Raw genomic sequence first — 12,905 nt, forward strand, 5'->3', positions numbered from 1 at the left:
CCCAGGGGCTGTCCTTCCTGGAACAGAAACTAAAAGTCGGTTCATCTCTGTGGCCCCCGAAATGATGAGTTCACCCACTCACAGTAGGCGGCCCCTGACTAAGACGACCGGCAGCTCCTGGGAATGAAGAAGGGCCTGGCTTGTCCCTGGAAGTCAAGGTGTGCTGAAGACACCCATTCGAAGGTCAGTGCGCTGCCAAGTGTGACCAGCCTAGTGTGATGGGCCTGCCAGGAGCAGCTCAGGAGCCCTCCTCCGACCTGCAGTGAAATGGCCTTTGTTCCACTCACCCCAGGGGAATATTTACTGTTATTGCGGTGACTCCTCTCAGGGTACACAGGACTACACCTAAGACACATGCGCCTTTCAGAGAGAACAAAGGTGCATTGTGCAAACCCGCTGGGAAGACGGAGCAGTCAACACCGATAACAGCCTGCCCAACCTGCCTCTGGTTGCCCCTGGCCTTTCAGCTTGGTCCTTATTTATTTCAAAAGTCGCTGCTTCCTTAAAAGTAGAATTAAATATCTGGAGACTTGATTTGTGCTGAAATAATAAAGCAACAAATGAACACCCTGCTGGGGAGTGAGCCTGGGCTAACAAGTCCTGGTTTGGGCCTGGGTCTGTTTTTTGGACCAGAATCCCCCAGAGCCATGGGTCTCAAAGTGTGGTCCAGGGGCACCAGAGGACCCTGCGCCTCTTGCTGTCAATCCATGAGGTCAAAATTACACTCACAATTGTTCTTTGCTGCCTGGTGGGGTGTTGCACATGTGGAAACCCAGGGACTCTGGAGGCTGAGGCAGGAGGATCCCAAGTTCAAGACTAGACTGGACAACTTAGAGAGACTCTGTCTCAAAATAAAAATAAAAACTGAAAAGGACTGGGGATGTAGCTCAGTGGTACAGCAGCCCTGGGTTCAATCCCTGGCATTAAAAAATAAATAAAAATAAAAAGAAAGGAGCCTCTTGTCATTGGTATCATGTCCACTGGGCCCTGAGAGGTTTGGGAGCACCCTTCCCTGGTCCATGAGACCCCGTTCCTTTGGTGGAGGTTAGCAGCTGGCTCGGGTTCTCCTGGAGGACAGTACACCCTCCTCCAGCGGACCAACCCTTCATTCAAGGGGCTCTGGGCTGTGAGAGACAGGGACAGGTCATGCCCACTCACCTCGCCTGCTTCTAACTGCTCACATGAGGTAGGCCCTAGCTCCTGGTAAGCCCAGGAGTAAGTGATCATCATCACAGACCAGGCCTTGCTGCCTTTTCTGGAAAGTTCTGGAAGGGGAGGGGAAGTTTTAGACTCAGCCACCTGAGATCCTGGTTTCCCTGAGTGCATGGACCTGTTTCACTCCCAGCCTCCCAGCCCGGAAGTCACCTCCCCTGAGTCCTGTAAGACCTCGGTGCTTCCCCCACCCTGAGAAGGCCTTGCAGCAAGGGGGTCTTCTGGGACTTAGTGTCTTCTGAGTGTCCAGGGAGAATAGTTAGGCAAAACTGATCCCCACAGCCCAGGAAATAAGACCCAAGGCTGATTCAGAGCACAGAGGTGACCGTGTAAGGGTCGTGGGCACAGGGAGGCTAGGCCCTCAGCAGGAGCCCGGTAAACTGCAGGGAGCACGGGTGCCCTTCTCGGCTCCCTCTCCTGCCCCTCCCTCGATGGATCCTGGTGCTCCTGGGGAGGCAGCCAGGTGCAGAGTGGGAGAAACCGCGGGCAGTGCAGACGGAAGCCAGGCCAGGCTGCCGAGATTTTATTTTCAGAGCAGTGCAGAGGCTTTGGGTGTTCTTAAGCAGGAGATGCCATACGAAAAGGAACCTGTCGGGGAGGGTGTTGGGTTGCTGAATCAGAGGGAGGGCACCTGATGGGAACAGCTCGCCAAGGCCACAGTGTCCCCATGAGATCAGTGAGAACAGGAAGAGACAATAGGGTCTGAGAAGTTCAGTGTAAGGAGCTGGGATCCAGTCGGGTCCTCCCAGGCACAGCCCCTGAGGATGCCCAGCCCTCCGGGCGCCTGGCTCCACTGCTGGCCGGCTGGCAGATACCCGAGGATGACAGGCACTTTTCAGACGAGTGCACAGGACCTGATGATGCACAGGAAGGATGCACAGAAGGATGCACAGGACCTGATGATGCACAGGAAGGATGCACAGAAGGATGCACAGGACCTGATGATGTCCACTTGATGTCCAGGTGCGGCACAGACTCATCCAGCTGGACCACCTCCCAGCCTCCCTTGCAGCTGTGTGAAGTCACGTGGCTCCATCCCGACCAGCAGGAGTGCACAGCCCGCCCCCTGCAGCTGTAACCAGCACCATAAGACCAGGAGCCACGGTCTCCCTCTGTCCTCTCTTGGTGGAATAAGGTGGTGAAGCCACCTTCAGCCACAGGGATGAGGGCAGAACCGGACAGGAGAAGCCTAGGTCCCAGTGTCCCTGAGCCGCCAAACCAGCCTTGGCCCGCCTTCTGCAGCTCATGGCAGCCCTCCCCCCAGCCCTGTGTGGCCTCTCTGGTGACATGCTATCTCAGGCATTGCTCTATGTGAGGAACAGACCTGTTTGCTTTGGTGGAGAGGCTGAATCTGAACCGAGGCTCTGAAAGCCACCCTTCCCTGGCCCGCAGGCTCTGGGGGTGTCTCAGCACATGACAGCAGGGGACAGAGGCCACACGGGCCGGCAGCATGCCTGTGGGCAGCAGTGAAAATGCATGTGTGCTCTGGCAGAAGCACAGTGCTGAGGGAGGCCCCCGGTCACCAGGACTTTATGAAAACAAGTTGTGTCAGTGTGACCGGGTGGCTGTGCCCGAGAGGAGTTGAGCCAAGCGTGGCAGATGTCATTTGCTCTCAGGCAGGACATTTTGCACAACGCCTGCTCTCTCCATGGGCAGTCCCAGGGGAAGAGCCGATCCTCCCCAGGAGGATGTCACCTCAAAGGGAGCGTCCCAGTGACACACTGAGGCTTCGCCTTAGTCACTATTTGTTCAAAGACGTGCTTATCAGGGTTAAAGGTGACCAAGTGGTTAGCAAGAGAACATGACTTGGATAAGAAACTCAGGAGTCACAGACCTGGGGTGCAGGGCCTGGAGTGAGTCTGGACAGTCTCACTCAGTGAACGCATGTCCCTGGACACCTGGAACGTCCCAGATGCTGTTGAAGGTGCTGGGTCACCATGAGGAACAATGACAAGAGCCCGGCTCTCACTGAGCTGAGTTTGTATGTGGCAAAGGATGATAAAAGGAAGCAAGCAGGTGAACTAACAAGGCCACTTGGGTGGTGATAATCACTGGGAACAGCAGCAGCAGCAGGTGACAGTGACAGGAAGCTGAGGCTCCTTCACTCAGGGTGGGAAAGGGACGCCCACAACATGTGACTTGTGATGATGAAAAAGACCCAGCCTTGCGGAGACCAGTAGAATTCCAGGGCACAGCAAGTGCTAAGGCCCTGGGGAATGCAGTGCAGCAGGCAGAGGGTTGTGTGCTGAGAAGGATGGGGGGAAGCGGGCAGGGACCCCATCACAAGGAGCATTGAAGGAGTTTGGATTCTATTTTCTGTGAGGTGAGATGCCTTTTGAGGATTTTGGGGAGAGAAGTGGCCTCATAGGACTTATTTGTTTAATGAGATTGACTGCTCTATGGAGGATAAATTACAGGAAGTGAAGCAGAGGGCGATGAGCAGTTGGGGGGCTGCTGCGTGGTCAGATCAGTGACAGCAGTGACCAGAGGACAGTTTAAGAAAAGATTTGATAGATAAATTTCTACAGGGTTCGCTGACGGTTTATGGGAGACAAAGAAGAAAAATCAAGAACAACCCCAGGGCCAGGGCTGGAGAAACCGGTGGGCGGTAGTCCAGTTCCCGAGACGAGACGGGAAGGCCTTTTCTGCATCTCTGCCCTGAACTTGCGGGTCCACGCCCCCTGGCCTCTGGCTTCCCTACTTCTGCCACTCTCGTGCCCCGCAGTCTAGGACCGACCCTGAGAACAGCACCTGGGGTCCAGGTTACTCTCCCCCAGACCAACAGATGGGCTGGGAGGAGCTCTGGGTGGTTCCGATGCCGGCGATGGGCAGACGTTGGTCCCTGTGGGGCTGTCCTGGACAGTAGGACTGGGCGTCTCAGCCAGGGATGAGACCAAGGCAGAAGTCCCGGCTGGAGACCAGCATGAAGCAAGGAGAAGGTTCTGCAGCCCAGCAAGTGGAGTGTAGGGGGTTCTCAGGACCCAGAGCAACCCAGAAGGATGAAGCCAACCAACCTCACAGCATCAACCCCTGCCAGCCCACAGAGCTGGCTGGGGTGGACTTCTGATCCCCAGCTAGACGAGTGCAGGGCCAGCTTTCCTTGGCAATGATTGGAGCAGGGATGGGGTTGGACTCGAGCTGAGGGGCTCCAGGAGACAAGAACAGGGGGAAAGCAGGAGCAGGGGAGCCGGTCACTCCCGGGTCCTTCTCGTTTTCCTGCCGCAGACACTATTATTAATAAGTGATCCATCTGAATCGGTAAGTTCTTGATCTTTTTGTGTGATTTCTTTTTTCTGCATGAATTGCAGACGGTGACTCACCCTGGGATTGTACTTGCCATTGCAGCATGTAATTGCCACCATAAAATGCACGTTGGCCCCACCGGCTGGAGCAGGATTTGAAATCCCTTGTGCTCATTCTCACGTAGAGAGTGTCAAAGACACAAGTGACTGCCTCATTCAAGGCTGTACTCCTTGTCTGAGGTTTCCAGTGTCCTCATCCCCGCTCTCCTAGGCTGCTTTGTACCTTTGAATGTCCACCCCGGGTCCGTCAGCCTCTTGATTTCCTCCACAGGATCACGTCTCATAAGGACATGGTACTCGTGTTCCTGTGACTCCTGCAACAAATCGCCACAGACGCAGGGGCTTAAAGCAAAACAGACCTGTGATCTGTGGTTCCTCAGTCCCTGTCTCCATCTTTATGTGGCCTTCTCTTCTTCTCCCTGTGTCTCTCCTGTGTCTCTTCCAAGGACCCTTGGATTTAGGGTCCACCAGGGTAACCCAGGGTGGCTTCATCTTGAGATCCTTTCTTACTACATCTTCTCTAATACCCAAACACCTTTTGTCCAATAAGGTCACTTTTGTGGGTACCCGAGGTTAGGGCACACATATATCTTTTGGGGGACCATCACTCAATCCACTTTGGGGTGCACTGATGGCCCTATAGACGGTTACTTTACAGGCCAAGAGAAGGGGAATCCGGCCAAGTCAAGGTAAGGTACCAGCTAGGCAGGGGGTGAGGTTCCCTTGCTGTCCTTACATCCCAAACAACTGAGACTGATGCCTTCGCCACATTTCAAAACAAGGCCTCTGTGCATCCTCAGGGTTTCCCCAGAAAGATGAAGCCAGCCAACCTCATACCACAAATGCCAAGGGCCAAGCTGTGCCCCTTCTGCAAAGCACAAGGGAGGTACATGCTCTGCATCTGAAGTCCCCGTTCACTGTCTACTGTCATGTCAGTACAAAGAGCAGAGGGCCAGCTCCCAGCTCAGCCAACCAGGCTGGAGGGTGGCTGAGTCACCAGCCACATCTCACTGCGAACCAGAGCTGACAGGCCAGGGGCTGGGGCCAGTGTCTAAGAGAGAGTTTGCACATGGCAGTGGCCACACACGTGCAAAGGGCCATTCAACCTGTTCTCACAGGAAAACCCTCTAGGAGGTATTTGAAGGTCATTCCAATCTTCTGGAATTTTTCCTTGTGACTTTGGGCAGTCATTTACCCTGGAGATAAGATGTGTGATTACCTTTTGGATCTGGAAGGTTCCCCCCCATAAATCCACATCACAGGGAATGATGCAATGTTCATAGGTGAAAAGACTGGATTATGGGGACTCTAACTTCATCATTGGATGAATCCATTCGCTGGATGGATAATCTGAATGGACCATAGGCAGGTGGAGTGTGGCTGGAGGAAGGAGGTCACTGGAGGCGTGCCTTTGGGGGCTCTGTCTGAGCAATGGAGTGGGCTGACCATGGACCAAGACCTTTGAAGCCATGAGCCAAAATAAGCTTTTCCTCCTCTAAGTTGTCCTCGTCAGGAATTTGGGCAAAGCTCTGCAAAGCCGACTCACACACCATCCGACAGAGCAATGTCATACACGTAGAAGGCTCTTCCTAGGACCAGGCAAAGCCCTGGGTAAATGTGGGGTCGTGGTTACCATGATTTTCATCAGTTCAGCAAAGTATTACAAAAGATATTGCTGTGGTTTAATGTGTAAAAACTTCATCCCTAAATTCAAATGTGGGTGGTATTTGGAGATGAGACTTTGGAAGGCAATTAAGATTACATGAGGTCCTGAGGGTAGGGTCCCCAGGTGACATTAGTGGCTTTATACATAGAATAAGAGGGGCCCAAGCTGGCACATCTGCTCTGTCACACCATGCCATGCCCTCCCCACCTCACGATGTGCAGGAAGGCCCTCACCAGGAGCTGAAAGACATAGGCACAGGCTTTTGGACTTCCAGCCTCCTGAGCCATGAGCCAAAGAATATTCTTCTTATTCTTTTTTAAATGAATTATCTGGTTCCAAGCATGTTGTTATAGCAACAGAAAATAGACTAAGACAGCTGTTACACAATCTATTTCTATCTCTTTAACTGATAAAACTTTTTCTATCTCTTTAACTGATAACATATGTGTTCAAAGTTACCAACCAACATGTCACATTTTTGTCTGAAAAATGATGACCATCCATCCTCAGAATGAATTAGTACAATTTTTTCAATAGACACACATGGAGAGTTGTGTCAGGAATTGTTCTAAAGTGTGCAGAAAAATAATGATCAAGACAGACACAATTCTAACCCTAATAGGGTAGAAGACATGCTGGGAAGACAGAATTAGCAAGGAAAAAATTAAAATACTAATTCAATTAAATATTAATTTAATTAACTATTAAATAATAATAAAGGCTTAAGAAAAAAAAATGCACGCTGTGTCCAATGAGTTGAAATTGTGGATGGGCAGCTAGGGACAGCCCACCAAGTCCACCCACGTAGTAAAGGTGAGGGGAAGTCATGTGGAATGGGAAACCCCCATCTCGGGGTGGGAGCAGCCTGCCTCGGGGGACACGCAGCGCATGCGCAGGAGGCTGGCGCGGTGGTGCCCAGGGGAACTGGGGAAAGAGAGATCCCAGCAACTGGAGGTCCCAGAGCTCCTGACAGGCCACAGGCTTCCTCTGAGAGCGTTAGGGGAGGAAGGGCCCAGTGACTGATGTTTTTAACAGGATCTCTCAGTTTAGAAGTCTCTGGAAATTAGTGAAGTGTTGGAATTGCAAGTCTCATAAAAAGGCATTTCTAAATGTAGCATGCTTGCTTTTCCCCCTGAGGAAGAGCAGGTGGTTCTTGGCAAAGAGATGGTCCACTCCTTTTCCTACACCACTGCCGTGGTGTGGGGCGGGAAGAAGAGAGCAGAAGGCTCGCTGGCTAGTGCAGCCAGGCCCTCTTGCCCCCCCCCCCCCCCAGGCAGTGCACAAGCTCAAGCAGGATGCGCCTCCTTTGTTCCTCCCCAGGCACACACAGCTGCCATGGTAGTGGAGGAAGGACCAGAGATCACACAGCTCTCTGCTGTGCCTGCCGGCCACAGGGCTGCACAGGATACATGGGGCCTGAGCAAAGCTCATGCTGCCCAGGCCACCTGCCCATGGTGCCCTTGCTTTTCCATTCAGGAAAAGGACACAGGGAGTTGTCACCATACATCCGCAGTGTCACAGGTACCTACAAACAGAAATTGGATAACTTGGTATTATAATAATAATATTATATATATATATATATTATATATATAATATACATAATATATATACATTCATGGAGTTGGAGGTTTTCTTACAAAATTTGTTGTTTAATGACATCATAATCATTGTGCTTTTCCGTCTGCAACCAGCTCCTGAACTCTGACCTTCATTTGGCAAACATTTACTAAGCACCTGCGGCCCGCAGGTGAGCTGAGGCGGAGAACCACTAACGTGCATCACAAGAGCCTGGGTTTCTCTATAATATATAATAATTATTATAATACCAAGTTATCACCCTTATGTAGAAGTGAAATACCAAGTTTTTCACCCTTATGTAGAAGTGAAGTAGTGACACTTGCCAAAACGTGGGTGAACCTGGAGCATAGGTTGTGCTCAGTGAAGGAAAGCAGCCAGTTATAAAGGGCACTATTGTACATCACGGGAAGCACCCACAGGAAACAACTCTGCAGAGATAAGAAGAGCATTGGTGGCTACTTAGGGCTGGGGGACTGGAGGGGAAATAGGGTGATAGCTCATGGGGACAGGTTTGCTTTTGAGGTGATGAAAATGTTTTGAAGTGGAACAGGGTGACGCTCGCCCTTATCCATGCATATTATAAAACCTATTGAATTGCACCCTTTAATGGGATTGCTATTGTCTAAACGTCTGTGAGCCCCTTACAATTCATATATTGAAACCAGGGGTGTGGCTCAAGGGTACAGAACTTATCTAGCATGCACAGGGCACTGGGCCCAATCCTTAGCACCACAAAAAAGAAAGAGAAAGAAGGGAGGAAAAAGAAACCTAACCTCCAAGGTGCCAGTGCTAAGAAGTGGGGCCTTTGGTGGTTAGATCAGGAGGCGAGCCCTCTGGCCTGAGGGAGTCCTGCCATGTGAACTAGGAAGCAGGCCCTCACCAGACCCTGAATCTGTTGGCTGCTCAAGCTGTGAGATCAAATTTCCTTTGTTGCCCAGCAGGTTGGTCAGTTTTCTGTTTCTGTAACAAATACCTGGGGTGATCAACTCATGAAGAGGAAAGTTTCATTCTGACTCGCAGTTTGGAGGCTCTCATCTATGGTCAGTTGACTCTGCTGCTTTGGGCCTGGGTGGGGCAGCCCATCATGGCAGGAGGGTGTGGCAGAGTAAAGCTGCTGACCCCATGGCCAGCACTTGCAAAGAAAAAGGGAAAGACACCAGCATCCCACAATTTCCTTCAAGGGCTCCCCCCAGGGACCTCACACTTTCTACTAGGCCTCAGCTCTAGAGGTTTCCACCTTCCTACAGCACCAGGCTGGGAACAAAGACTTTAACATGTGCACCTTTAGGGAATGTTCCAGATCCAAGCTACAGCACACCATCTAGAATCTTGTTATAGCAGCTTGGAAAAACTAAGACACAGCTCATTATCACAGTTGTGATATGTGAATTGTGCCTTAACAAGTGTGTGTCCCATCCAGACATACACATGCACAAACACAATGCTCTTCTGCAACCTTAGAAAGTATTAATAATTCCAAATGGAAATATGTGCACTCTTTACAGTATGACTTTTGTCAAACAAGAAAGCACAGTTTGAAGAGATGGATGAGATTGCCTTTAGGGGTGGTTTCACCCTGTCCACTGTGTGCTGGTGGCAGCAGGACTTGTACAACCACCCAGAGAGACTGCATGAGTTCTGAGGCCCAGTGCAAGATGAAAATGGGCCTCTTGATTGACAAGGATTATGAACTTCAAGATGGCAGCAGCAGAAGTCTAGAGCAAGCATTGATGCTCTGAGAGGTGTCTCTGCTAGGAGAACCCAAGTAAATCCAACCTCCAAAATTCTGTGAGGATCTTCCAGAACATGAGGGCTGGTGGCCCTCTCCCTGGAGAGCTAAGAGTGGAATTTGACCTTCCTCCTTCTCCTCCTCCTCCCCAGCCTGTTCGAAAAGGTAACCTTTGGCAGTTAGAGGTAAAGATAGCATTAACTGGGAAAACGGAGCGCATCAGGACAGGTAACTTCATATAACAGCTGTGAACGGCTGGTCTAAAATAGACCCAGACACTGGAAATCAACATGTGAAGCAGGTTAAGTCTGACAGCAGGAAGAAAGCCAGTCCTCAAAAACATAACCGAAAGACTCCACTGATTTATTCACGTGCCTGCTTAAGTTAGTTACATTTTTTTCACCTTTAAAGTAGATTACAGTTTAATCCAGATTTTGTCACCCAAAGTGGCATGTGAATTAACCTTCCATAATCATTTGCTAGAATGAGACTGACAACATAATGACTAACTCCCAGTGTTCCACTTCTGCAGTTTGCAGAAAAACCAACTTCATGCTCTGAGCATCCTTCAGGTCAATGCATGTGGGATTATTTTTGTGATTCAGAAAACACACACACACACACACACAACTACAAAATCATCTACCTGTGCAGGTCTGACTCAGTTCAGACATATTTACTTGAGGATTATCAATTTTACAGAATACCTTGGTCCCTATTATGGTTTTGGTTGCTCAGACATGCCTGAGGCACGTCACCATGCAGTTTAATATCACGGCGGATTTTCAAGGTGGCTTATGAATTTCGAGAACACTGCCTTATAAGGGAAAGCAGGTGGCAGAGTCACATGTGGTGGACTTGGGGCAGCAAGCCAGAAGTAGCCACGACCCTGGGCTATTTCCAAGAATCAATCCTCGGGGGCCTCTGTTTCCATATCTATGAAAACAGGAGTTAGCCTCACTTACCTACTTTCTAAACTTGTTTCTAGTTTTAAAATTCAGTGCTTTGTTCCCTGGCCTCTTACCATTAAAGACTAGAAACTTACAAAGAAACCATGGCTCCAGTTACCAAAACCTTGCCCTGAGTGGGGTTCAGAAGAGGCAGACGCCAAGTCCTCTGGGTCAGGTCAGCGGACCTGCTGTTATTGATCACACAGGAGACTGGAAGACATGCCAGGCATTGTTCCAAGTGCTCAAGAATCATCAAAAGACTGTGGTGGAAAGAGGCCAGAGAGGCTCAGCAACTCGCCTTGGGCCCACCTACAGCTGGACAGCTAGTGGAAGGCTTCGCTGGGCTCTGACCCCAGCTATCTGGTGTCACAGCTACCAGCAAACAGAAGAGATGATAAAAGGACATTTGGAAAGCTTTGATACCCACTCCCATGATTGTACCATATTTGCTATTTGAGCATCTTAAAGAAGAGAATAGATAGTTCTCACTCCTGTTTGATTTGAGACCACCTGGTTGGGAGGCTGGGAGGCTGAGGGCTGGAAGGCTGCCAGTTGGCCCCACCTCTGCCAGGGATTCCTGGTACTTAGGCCAGTAAACAAGTGAGCGAGATGAGGTGGGCTGGGAGGTGGGGGAGATGCATGCATGTTAAAAAGCTTGACTGTACCCACTCTTAAACCTCATGTGTATGGGTGGAATAGTGTATCCACTCTTAAATCCCATGTGTATCTGTGGAACAGCTGACACTTCCAGACTCACGTTCCAAATGATACATAAATTAAATTATTTCTGTCTCTAAGTGCATTTTTTTCCTCCCAGCTCCCCACCCACATTACATCCAAGGTCTCACTTTGTGTGTGATTTTTATAATACCGTGTACTTTGTTTCTACTTGTTCAAGGGCAGCGACTAAGTCTTACTCATCTTTGTCCTCTCAGCATCTGACACTGTGTTTGCTGAATGAATAAATGATACACCTCCGACTAAATGACGTCTATTTAACTTGCAACTGGAAACCACCGCAAACCATGTGTGACCATTGATTTGTATCTCAAGGTAAACACAGACGAGCTTCTCAGGAAACTTATTTGTGCTGTTTTTTTTTTAAAGGATGACTTGGGAAGTTAATAATTTTTCATAATTGTGTTTAGATTCTAAAAAATCCTACCTGCATTTCACTCTCGAGGCACTTGGTGTGTATAGCACTTCCCCTGCACTTCAGGGAAGAGTTGAAAGTACCTCACTTTCAGTCTCCCTCCCACATCTGCTTACTTGGCTTTCAATTTCCTGGACCTCCTAACTCCCATGACTTTTGATCTCCAGGCACAAGGGCTGTACTTTTATTAGGTTTAATTTACCTTACAGCCCCATGTTCCCTGTGAATCGCACCATAATAGTCAATGAATAATCACAGAATTAGCCAGGCTGGGCTTTAATTCTGCCGAGTAACTAGGAAACCGACTAATAATAGGAAGGAAAAAAAACTGTAAGGAGCCCTGATGTGGCTCCAGAACCAGGTCCTCCGTGTTAACATGAGCATGTAACTGCCCAAGCGCCAGTACACGGGCCACCAGGTAGCACCCAGGCCAGGGAGACAGGCAGGAGCCTGGCGGGGGCAGGCTCATGGGGGTGACCTTGGCCAACAGGGCAAGCCCCTGGGCAGCCCACCAGCAATCTCTCAGCTCTGGCATTTGTGTTTCCAACCACTGTCATTTTTGATAGTTTCCCACATCTAGACCTGAGAAGGGAAAGATCTGTGCCCACGCCCCCGCCCCCCCGCCCCCATGTATAGGATAGTTTTTTCAAAGTTTTTCATAAAACACTCTCGGAGGAGAAGAACTTAATTGCTATACCATCTTGAGCCCCTCGTGACCATGGGCTCCACCCTCCCTGTTGGGTTCTGTTCAGTGCCTACCCACAGTATGACATAGGTTCTGTAATCCACCCTTATCCTATGGAGGAGGCTCAAGACTAGTAAGCAGAGGAAAGACCCGAAGTCTTTGAAACCATGGGCTCCTTCCTTTAAAAGCTTTCTGCTCATATGGGTTGTAAAATGCCCAGCAAGACAAGCACCCCCTTCTGTCCCTCAGCCCGTACCAGCCCTGAAGGAGTAAAGAGGTCTTGGGTCAGGGAGCCTCCCCTGAGCAGCCAGCACGGGCTCCCAGGCTCCAGAGCAGTGTTGGGGGGGGGCGGGGAAGCAGTTAGGCCCTGAGCTCCAGGGGTGGCCTGTCTGGGACAACTTTCTCAGACATGGCCAAAGCCAGGTGTACAGCCTAGGGGTGGGGGAAGGGGAAGACCCTCTATTAACCAACTGCAGCCCAGATGAGTCAGTATTTTCTGCTAGTGATTTTTACAGAATCAACATATGCTTCATATCTCCATGGCAACACACTATGGATCTGCATTCCATTTGTGGAGCTCCTTCTTGACCTCTCTGTGTTCTCTGATTCAGCCTGAATATCTGCTGA

The sequence above is a fragment of the Spermophilus citellus genome (genome assembly GCF_964194105.1).
Source record: "Spermophilus citellus genome assembly, chromosome: 7".
NCBI classification, from domain to species: Eukaryota; Metazoa; Chordata; class Mammalia; order Rodentia; family Sciuridae; genus Spermophilus; species Spermophilus citellus.